The 8,961-nt window shown below is 42.0% G+C and overlaps 1 pseudogene across 1 annotated transcript in view; it reads right to left on the minus strand.

Annotated features, from left to right (window-relative positions):
* The window catches only part of LOC308084327 (protein NLRC3-like), a 297,537-nt pseudogene that overhangs the window by 262,424 nt on the left and 26,152 nt on the right, over positions 1–8,961 (minus strand). The gene's annotated exons all lie outside the window — the stretch shown is intronic.

The following is an 8,961-nucleotide window of genomic DNA, read 5'->3' on the forward strand; positions in this document are numbered from 1 at the left end:
TGTATGTCCAAAACTATTACTTTTCAGGATATATAAAAAAAAACTCTGTTCCAATGGATCCAGTGTAGTTATTATTTAGACCAGGGGTCTTCAACGTTTTCAGGCCAAGGACCCCCTCGCTGAGAGAGAGATGAAGCAGGGACCCCCTCCTCTATATCGTCTAAAATTGTGTTTCAGATTCAACTATTTTTGTTTACTCTGTCTGCTCTTTTTTCCCTCTACACCAAACACCTCTTTCTCGCGCTGCGAGGCGTTGTGAGCTTGTAGATCTGCTATTTTTGGCTAAAGTTCTCCTCAAAAAATGGATGCTAGGGTTCAAGTGGACAAGGTAAAAAAAATAATCCTATCACACAAAGATTTGGCGGACCCCTGTAGTAACTCTGAGGACCCCCTAGGGGTCCCGGACCCCCTGTTAAAGACCCCTGATTTAGACATAAGCTCTTGTTAATACTTTTCATTGGATCAATATTTACAAAGCCCACAGACACAATTAACAACTGTCAACCTGGCTGGCTGGTCACTGGCCTGTTTATGTCGCAACTCGACTACGGCGACATTGTGTACCGATTCGCCTGTTCCTCAATATTGGGTAGACTTGATCCCCTTTATCATGCTGCATTGAGGTTCATTACCAGCTCTACCTACAGGTCACACCATTGTATTTTGTACTCCTTAGTAGGGTGGTCCTCCTTAGCATCTCGCAGGTTGCTACATTGGTACACTTTTATTTACAAAGCCATTCTAGGAAATTCCCCTTCGTACATTTGTTCAAAATTTGAACTTGTCCAAAATTCGCTTAACCTCAGATCAAATGCCTGGATGCGCTACGTCGTACCCAATATTAAATCTGAGGCAGGGAAAAAAAACGTCGCGTTTTTTGGACCCCGGTCGTGGAACGATCTACAGACCAGATTAAAATTGGCTTCTCCGATCCCCCTAGTGTCTTTTAAGAGGATTGCCATGGGCACACTCTCCAGCCATTGCTCCTGCTTTGACGAGTAGCAAGTGCTGTGATCTTAGTTTTATATTAGTTTATTAGTTTTATGATGTATTGTTGTTATTAGCCTTTTAAATAGTCTGTATATGGTGCTATTGGTGGTAGGTTTTTGGTATTGCGGATGTCATGTTTGTCTTTGTAATGTCCTGTATTGTTGTTACTGGCAGAGCTGTGTAACATTTATTTGCCTCTTCTCTTGGCCAGTGCACACTCGTAAAAGAGACAATGGTCTCAATGTGATTTTACTCGTTAAATAAAGGTTAAATAAAAAAATAAAAAATAAATAAACCTGGTGTCCCCTATTTTGGGCATGCCATTATCCCAAAGAATTGCGGAAAAATAGCAGATCAACAAGCACACAACACATCGTGGCACTTTGTGAGCTTGTAGATCAGCTATTTTTGCAGCTGTAGGCTACAGTATTGTGTGTGTATTCACCTGCTTCCTAGGCTGTGTGGGCATCACTTCCTGTCGATTTGATCCAATGAAATCCAATGAAACTGGTCAGATGACCAATGATATCCAATTAAATCGACAGGAAGTGATGCCCACACAACTTAGGAAACAGGTGTATCCACCTGTTTCCGCGGGAATTTACTGGAGCAAAAATCCTGTGTGGGAAACATCCTGCGGGGGGACCGGAAGTAGGAAATAGCGGCTCAGTGTGTTTACATTTGCCAGCAGAACGTAGCTCGTTCGCAACGGGCCTTTTGCATGTAGTTGAAGCGCAAGGGGGCGGGGGGGCGGTGCATGGGGAGAGAGTCAGCGCACTGAAGTCAAGGCACACTACAGACTACTGTGTTGTTGACAGACAACGGATGCACGCTTATTATGAGAAACAACACAAATAAAACATGGCAAAACAGTTGCGTGCATTAGTGCAAGATGAGGGTAAAGGAAACATTCAGTCTAAATGTCCAGTAATTCGCACGCGAAAAGGAAACATTAATGTCCAGTTTGCTAATCCACAACTACTGTGCCAGATAATCACCAAGAGAGTTAAAAAAGAAAAAACGTTTCAGTCATTCAGTCCGACTTCACTGTAGCCTATAGTAGCCTTTTCATAAATTATATTTGTATTAGGCTGTCCTAAGAGTTTATAATATTTAGAGAAATGTAAGGTTTCAAATACAAAAGTATTGGTAGTAGTTGCTGGACATTTAGACTGAATGTTTCATTTATCCTCATCTTGCGCTAATGCACGCAACTGTTTTGCCAGGTTTTATTTGTGTTGTTTCTCATAAGCGTGCATCCGTTGTCCGTCAACAACACAGTAGTCTGTGCCTTGACTTCAGTGCGCTGACTCTCTCCCCCCCCGCCCCCTTGCGCTTCAACTACATGCAAAAGGCCCGTTAGCAGTACAGCTACGTTCTGCTGGCAAATGTAAACACACTGAGCCGCTATTTCCTACTTCCGGTCCCCCCGCAGGATGTTTCCCACACAGGATTTTTGCTCCAGTAAATTCCCGCGGAAACAGGTGGATAGACTAGAGCAAATATAGGAGAGGCAGTTCTAACTGGAAGCCAGCAGAGGGAACCAGAGAGCTTCAGGCGCTATTACAACTGAATGGATGTTGTGTGTGTTTTGGGGGCGTGTCACAATGATGCTATAATATAACTAGATTCTTCTACATAACTAATGAAACACATTGATATGTATTTGGTGGTACAAACATTTAAGGTAGGGTACGTGATATGTTTTGTTTAGAACAAAAAGTGTTTTCTTAAAAGGTTAAAGCTCTATATTGTGATTGTAATCATTGAAAATGCAGTTTCAGGTCAGGAGAGACATTTTATCCATACGGGACACATGATAAACAAGTGCAACTGGAAGTGATGACAAAATTAAATGAGCAGACACAATTAGAACAATATAAAATTGTATTTCCTGTTTAATTAAAGAGCTGGAGAGAGAGGTAGACCCCTTTTACTGAACAAACACTCTATTGCAATGATTACTATCACGATATAGAGCTATTTAACACTGTTACTGAACAAACACTCTATAGCAATGATTACTATCACAATATAGAGCTATTTAACACTGTTACTGAACAAACACTCTATAGCAATGATTACTATCACAATATAGAGCTATTTAACACTGTTACTGAACAAACACTCTATAGTAATGATTACTATCACGATATAGAGCTATTTAACACTGTTACTGAACAAACACTCTATGACACGAGAGATACAAGAGTTAGTTTTGACCGGCATCAAGTGTTTGTATTGTAGCTTTTAGACACATTTAATCTCCAGACCCCATGTTAACAGACCATTTATTTACAGAGTGTTGTAGTGTAACATAGCTTTTAGACACATTTAATCTGCAGACCATTTATTTATAGAGTGAACAGGAGCAAATGAATATGTTCACAAACTTACACTTCGTCACCTTGCTAAACTATTGGCCTGTGTCATTTTTTGGGGATTTTCACAAAAAATAAAAAACTGATCCAAAACAAAACTATATGATATTTCTTAATGATTTCATCCAAAATGTTTATTAAAAATTATGACTATTAAATACAAAATAACACTGTCTGTCAGTTATGTAACATAAGAGATTTAAATAGGTTTAAATAGGATTAAATCTGACTTAGGCCCCCAAAAATGCCAAATCAGCAAATAATTAATAATAAAGTCACAAAACCATGTGACTTAGGCCAGAAAAAAATGCCTATTTTGGCCTAAGTCACACTAGGGAGTTAGGCCATTATTCTAAAAGGGGAGGGAACAGCATGATCCTTTTCAATTAGGAGACATTTTACCAGAGGTGGCCAGTGTCATGAAGAGCTGACTTAGGCAAAAATATAATTTTCCTCAAAACATGACTTTCCTGTAGCACTGTCTGTCTTTACTAGAGGGTTTCATTCTAACATGACAGCCATCCATGCTGCCCACAACCCTGATGAATACTGCATTTCCAGCCCATACATACAGTAGATACTTTAATGGTGCAAAAAAAGATGAAGCTGGTTTCCATTGTGGTCCAATATGAGACAATACAACACCTAACACACTATACAAACAACCATAAATCACAAAGTATAAATCCTAATATATTCAATGTAGAACAACACATAGAGGACTAGAGGTACACAGAGAATAGTGAGACATAAGCAGCCAGTGGTGCAGACCATCCAAAGGTTAGAATACCCAAACCCTGCTGCAGTTGCATGCATTTCACCACCAGGGGGTGGAATGAAGATTAGCCTGTTTTTTATGTTATTTTGATGATCTGATCTGCAATCCCTGTGTATGATGTCATGCACTGTGGAGTGTGGGATCACTAACGCTCTGGAGACAACACACTTTTCATTTGAAGGACCCCCGCTTTGGTACGCATTAGGCCCACAAACCCCCACAACTCTGAGAGTGTACAAATGGAACCAAATGGACCCGTGAGGGTCCATTTGGTTCCATTTGTACACTCTCAGAGTTACAGACCTTTAAGAGTCCATTTGTTCTGTAACTATCAATCACTTTGCTGGGGACCCCCTGAAACCCCCTCAAGGACCCCTGGGGGTCCCCGGACCACACTTTGAGAACCACTGATTTAGGGACATCCTTAAATACAATGAATCCAAAACGTGTTCCGTCTCACACACAGGGCTCACCACACTGGGCCCTATAGGGACATCTGGGCCCCTCCATGTAATACAGGATAGGTGGGCCCTATAGGGACATCTGGGCCCCTCCATGTAATACAGGATAGGTGGGCCCTATAGGGACATCTGGGCCCCTCCATGTAATACAGGATAGGTGGGCCCTATAGGGACATCTGGGCCCCTCCATGTAATACAGGATAGGTGGGCCCTATAGGGACATCTGGGCCCCTCCATGTAATACAGGATAGGTGGGCCCTATAGGGACATCTGGGCCCCTCCATGTAATACAGGATAGGTGGGCCCTATAGGGACATCTGGGCCCCTCCATGTAATACAGGATAGGTGGGCCCTATAGGGACATCTGGGCCCCTCCATGTAATAGAGGATAGGTGGGCACTATAGGGACGAGCCTGGTCACGACCTAAAGCAGCGGATGTCTAGAAAGTCCTGAGTGGGCAGGATTTCCGTCGTACGCGTTTCCCCCGGAAACAATATTTTTTGACCAATCACAACACTCGTTTCATTCACGGAGAATGTTAACAGATTTGTAAAGCATCAACGTCATTTCCTTAGGCAGTACTTCCGGCAAATTCAACCATTTCCGGTTGTCAACTTCCTAGACAACCAACATCCCAGGTCTTGCCCAGGGTGAGTTAAAATAGTATTATTGTGGGGGGCGTGGCCTGTAAAGTTAACCCTTGCCGTACAGTAGAGCAGTTCAAATAGTATTATTGTGGGGGGGGGGGGGGGGGGGCGTGGCCTGTAAAGTTAACCCTTGCCGTACAGTAGAACAGTTCCACGGTGCAGGAAGTTTCCTGCTTCCACACAGAGCAGCGTATGTGATGTTTTTATCACGTAGGAGACTTTGTATTTTTACAATAAATACACTATTTATGTGAAATTACAAATTTAAACATGTGATTTATCTTTTTGTTTTTCTGTGTTTGATAGTTTTCTTTAAAACATGATGATTTCAAGCCTCAGATACGATAATTAAAAAATAGCAGATCTACAAGCTCATAGCGCGGCACTCGGTGCCGCGCTATGAGCTTGTAGATCTGCTTTTTTTTTTTTATCGTGAAAATGTGTGCAAATCTTTGAATATATAGTTTTCAAACATTTGTGAAGTATTGTTGTTCCAGGGACCCCCAGAAGCAAAGATTTGAGTTACAAATGTTCGCTTAAAAATATATATATATTCAAAGATTTGCACACACTTTCACGATTTTATTTAAAAAATAGCAGATCTGCAAGCTCATAGTGCCGCCCTATGAGCTTGTAGATCTGCTATTTTTAAAGAGGCAAATAAATGTAAAATGACAGAGATGCGTTCCAGGATTGAATGGGTTAATGTTAATATTCAGTCTCATGACCTTCACTCCTTCCACCAGGAGTGTGAATATTTAAAATATGTTTTCCTTTAAAAGAAATAAACAATCTATATTTTATTATGTCATTATAGGAGGAAAGTTTAACAAAACATTCCCAAAGATTAAAAAAAAAAAGGTGAAAATAGCAGATCTACAATCTCACCTTCTCAATACAGGAGGGGGCGTGGCTGATGAAATTCATGTCAAAAATCTAAATATTGAATCAATCAACAAAAGCCTGAGTAGACGTTACAATGATCCCAGAACTGTTTAAATTGTTACAATAATAATAATGATAATAATAATAATAATAATAATAATAATAATAATAATAATAATAATAATAATGATAATAATAATAATAATAATAATAATAATAATAATAATAATAATAATAATAATTGTACTTCTTACACCACAGTAAAAAGCTGTTACAAAATTAAAACAATAAAGACAAAGCAAAGATTAATAGAAAAAGATTACATTTTATTTGTTAATAAAACAGTTTTCTGGATTGCTTGAGCACATTACTCCAAACAGAAGTGTCTTTACAACAGGGGTTCTCAAAGTGGGGTCCAGGGACCCCCAGGGGTCCTTGAGGGGGTCGCAGGGGGTCCACAGCAAAACGGTATTGTGAACCAAATGGACCCTTACAGGTCTGTAACTCTGAGAGTGTACAAATGGAACCAAATGGACCCTTACAGGTCTGTAACTCTGAGAGTGTAGAAATGGAACCAAATGGACCCTTACAGGTCTGTAACTCTGAGAGTGTAGAAAATGGAACCAAATGGACCCTTACAGGTCTGTAACTCTGAGTGTACAAATAGAACCAAATGGACCCTTAAAGGTCTGTAACTCTGAGAGTGTACAAATAGAACCAAATGGACCCTTACAGGTCCATTTGGTTCCATTTGTACACTCTCAGAGTTATGGGGGTCTGGTGGCCTAATGGTCGTCGTTGAAAAGTTGTAAAAAGTTTGAGAACCACAGTTTTACAAAACAGTTGAAACACTTTCCTAAAACTAAATGACACTTTTCATTTACAAAATGCACTGAGGTGTTCAAAACAATATGCATAAAAATATCATTTGTCAGAATCAGAATCAGAATCAGTTTTATTGTCACATCACAGGTTTACAAGGTAAAAGAGTGGGTGAAATTCTTTTTTGTACATCGTTCCCATCGCAACGTTAGTTTCCATAGAAAGAAGAGGGGGGGGGGAGAAGAAGAGGGTGGGGGGTAAGTGGGAAGGAGATCAAAACAAGAGAGCAACAGAAGGCCAGACAAGTTATCTACATATTTACAAATTACCTGAGATAATAAAAACTAAAAAAAACTAAACTAAGGTGCCTGAGCATAGCAGCAATGTATTGTATACTGTGCATGTTATACTTATACTGTGCATGATAGACAATGGACGTTAAGGTGCTTAGAGGAAAAGGAGCTCAATAAAAAAGACCAAAAAAAAGTCAGTGCGTTATACAAGGGATTAAGGTGCAAAAGGTCAGTGCGTGTCCACCTAGAGTGGACTGACCCTAGTATAATCCGCAAGTAGCTCCATGAGAGAGTGCAACAAAAAGTCATTTGTACCTGGTGTAGTCCACAGGTGTGTCCGAGGGGGGGCTAAAGTCCAAGTCATTGTCCCTGGTATAATCCACAGGTGTGTTCAGGAAGAGCCAGAAAAGAAAAGGCTGCTGAACAAGGCCTATGCCTCATCCAGGCTTATTCCCCATTCAGCATTCTGACAGCCGCCGGATTGAAACTACACCAATACCTGGTGGTGGAACTCTTGATACTGCGGTAGAGCCCCTTGCCCGGTCGCGGTCGTTGTAGGGGGTTGAACAGTCTGTGACTTGGGTGGTGCTTGTCCTTGATGATGCGCTTGGCTTTGAGCACGCACCGCTTTTTGTACAGTTCCTGGAGCGCTGGGAGCTCGATTCCCATTATCCGCTCTGCCGATCGCACTACTCGTTGTAGGCTGATCTTTTCTCGGGCAGTGCAGTTCCCGTACCAGGCCGTGACACAGCCTGTTAGGATGCCTTCGACAGAACTGTTGTAGTACAGCCTGAGGATGCGATGTCCTACTCCGAGCTTCTTCAGGCGGCGGAGCCAGTACAGTCGCTGCTGAGCCTTTTTCCTCACGTGTGTGGAGTGCGTCTCCCATTTGAGGTCCTCCTCGATGTGTACTCCGAGGAACTTGAACTCGCTGACCCTTTCCACTGCAGCACCGTCGATGAGGATGGGCGCATGGTCTCTCCGCGGCCTCCTGAAGTCCACGATCAGTTCTTTGGTCTTGTCGACGTTAAGAGAGAGGTTGTTCTCCCGGCACCAGCGTGCTAGTGATTTGATCTCCTCTCTGTAGTCAGACTCGTCGTTGTTGACGATTCGGCCTATCACTGTCGTGTCGTCCGCGTACTTTATGATGGTGTTGGAGACATGTGTGGCTATGCAGTCATACGTGTACAGGGAGTAGAGGAGGGGCTCAGCACGCATCCCTGGGGTGCTCCGGTGTTGAGGGTCAGGGGGGTCGGATGTGATGCTGCCCATTCTCACCACCTGATGTCGGTTGGACAAGAAGTCCTGTATCCAGTCGCACATGCTTGGGTGTAGCCCTAGGTCTCTGAGCTTTTTGTCAAGTATTGCTGGGACAATGGTGTTGAATGCTGAGCTGTAGTCCACGAACAGCATACGTACATATTTGTCCTTCAGCAGCTTGTTGTCCATGTGCGAGAGGACGGTGTGGAGAGCCATGGCAATAGCGTCGTCGGTGGATCTGTTTTTGCGGTATGCATACTGCCACGGATCCAGCGAGGCAGGTAGCGTGGAGCTGATGTATTCCCTCACCAGTTTCTCGAAACACTTGCTGACGATTTGTTTAACTTCAATTCAAATATCATTATGATCCAACATTCTGATTCATTAAGAAAGAAAAGTTGAATACAGTGAAAACTGCAGATTTACAACGTGTCAAATCACAA

Source organism: Gymnoscopelus braueri (genome assembly GCF_963280865.1).
Source record: "Gymnoscopelus braueri genome assembly, chromosome: 4".
Taxonomy (NCBI): Eukaryota; Metazoa; Chordata; class Actinopteri; order Myctophiformes; family Myctophidae; genus Gymnoscopelus; species Gymnoscopelus braueri.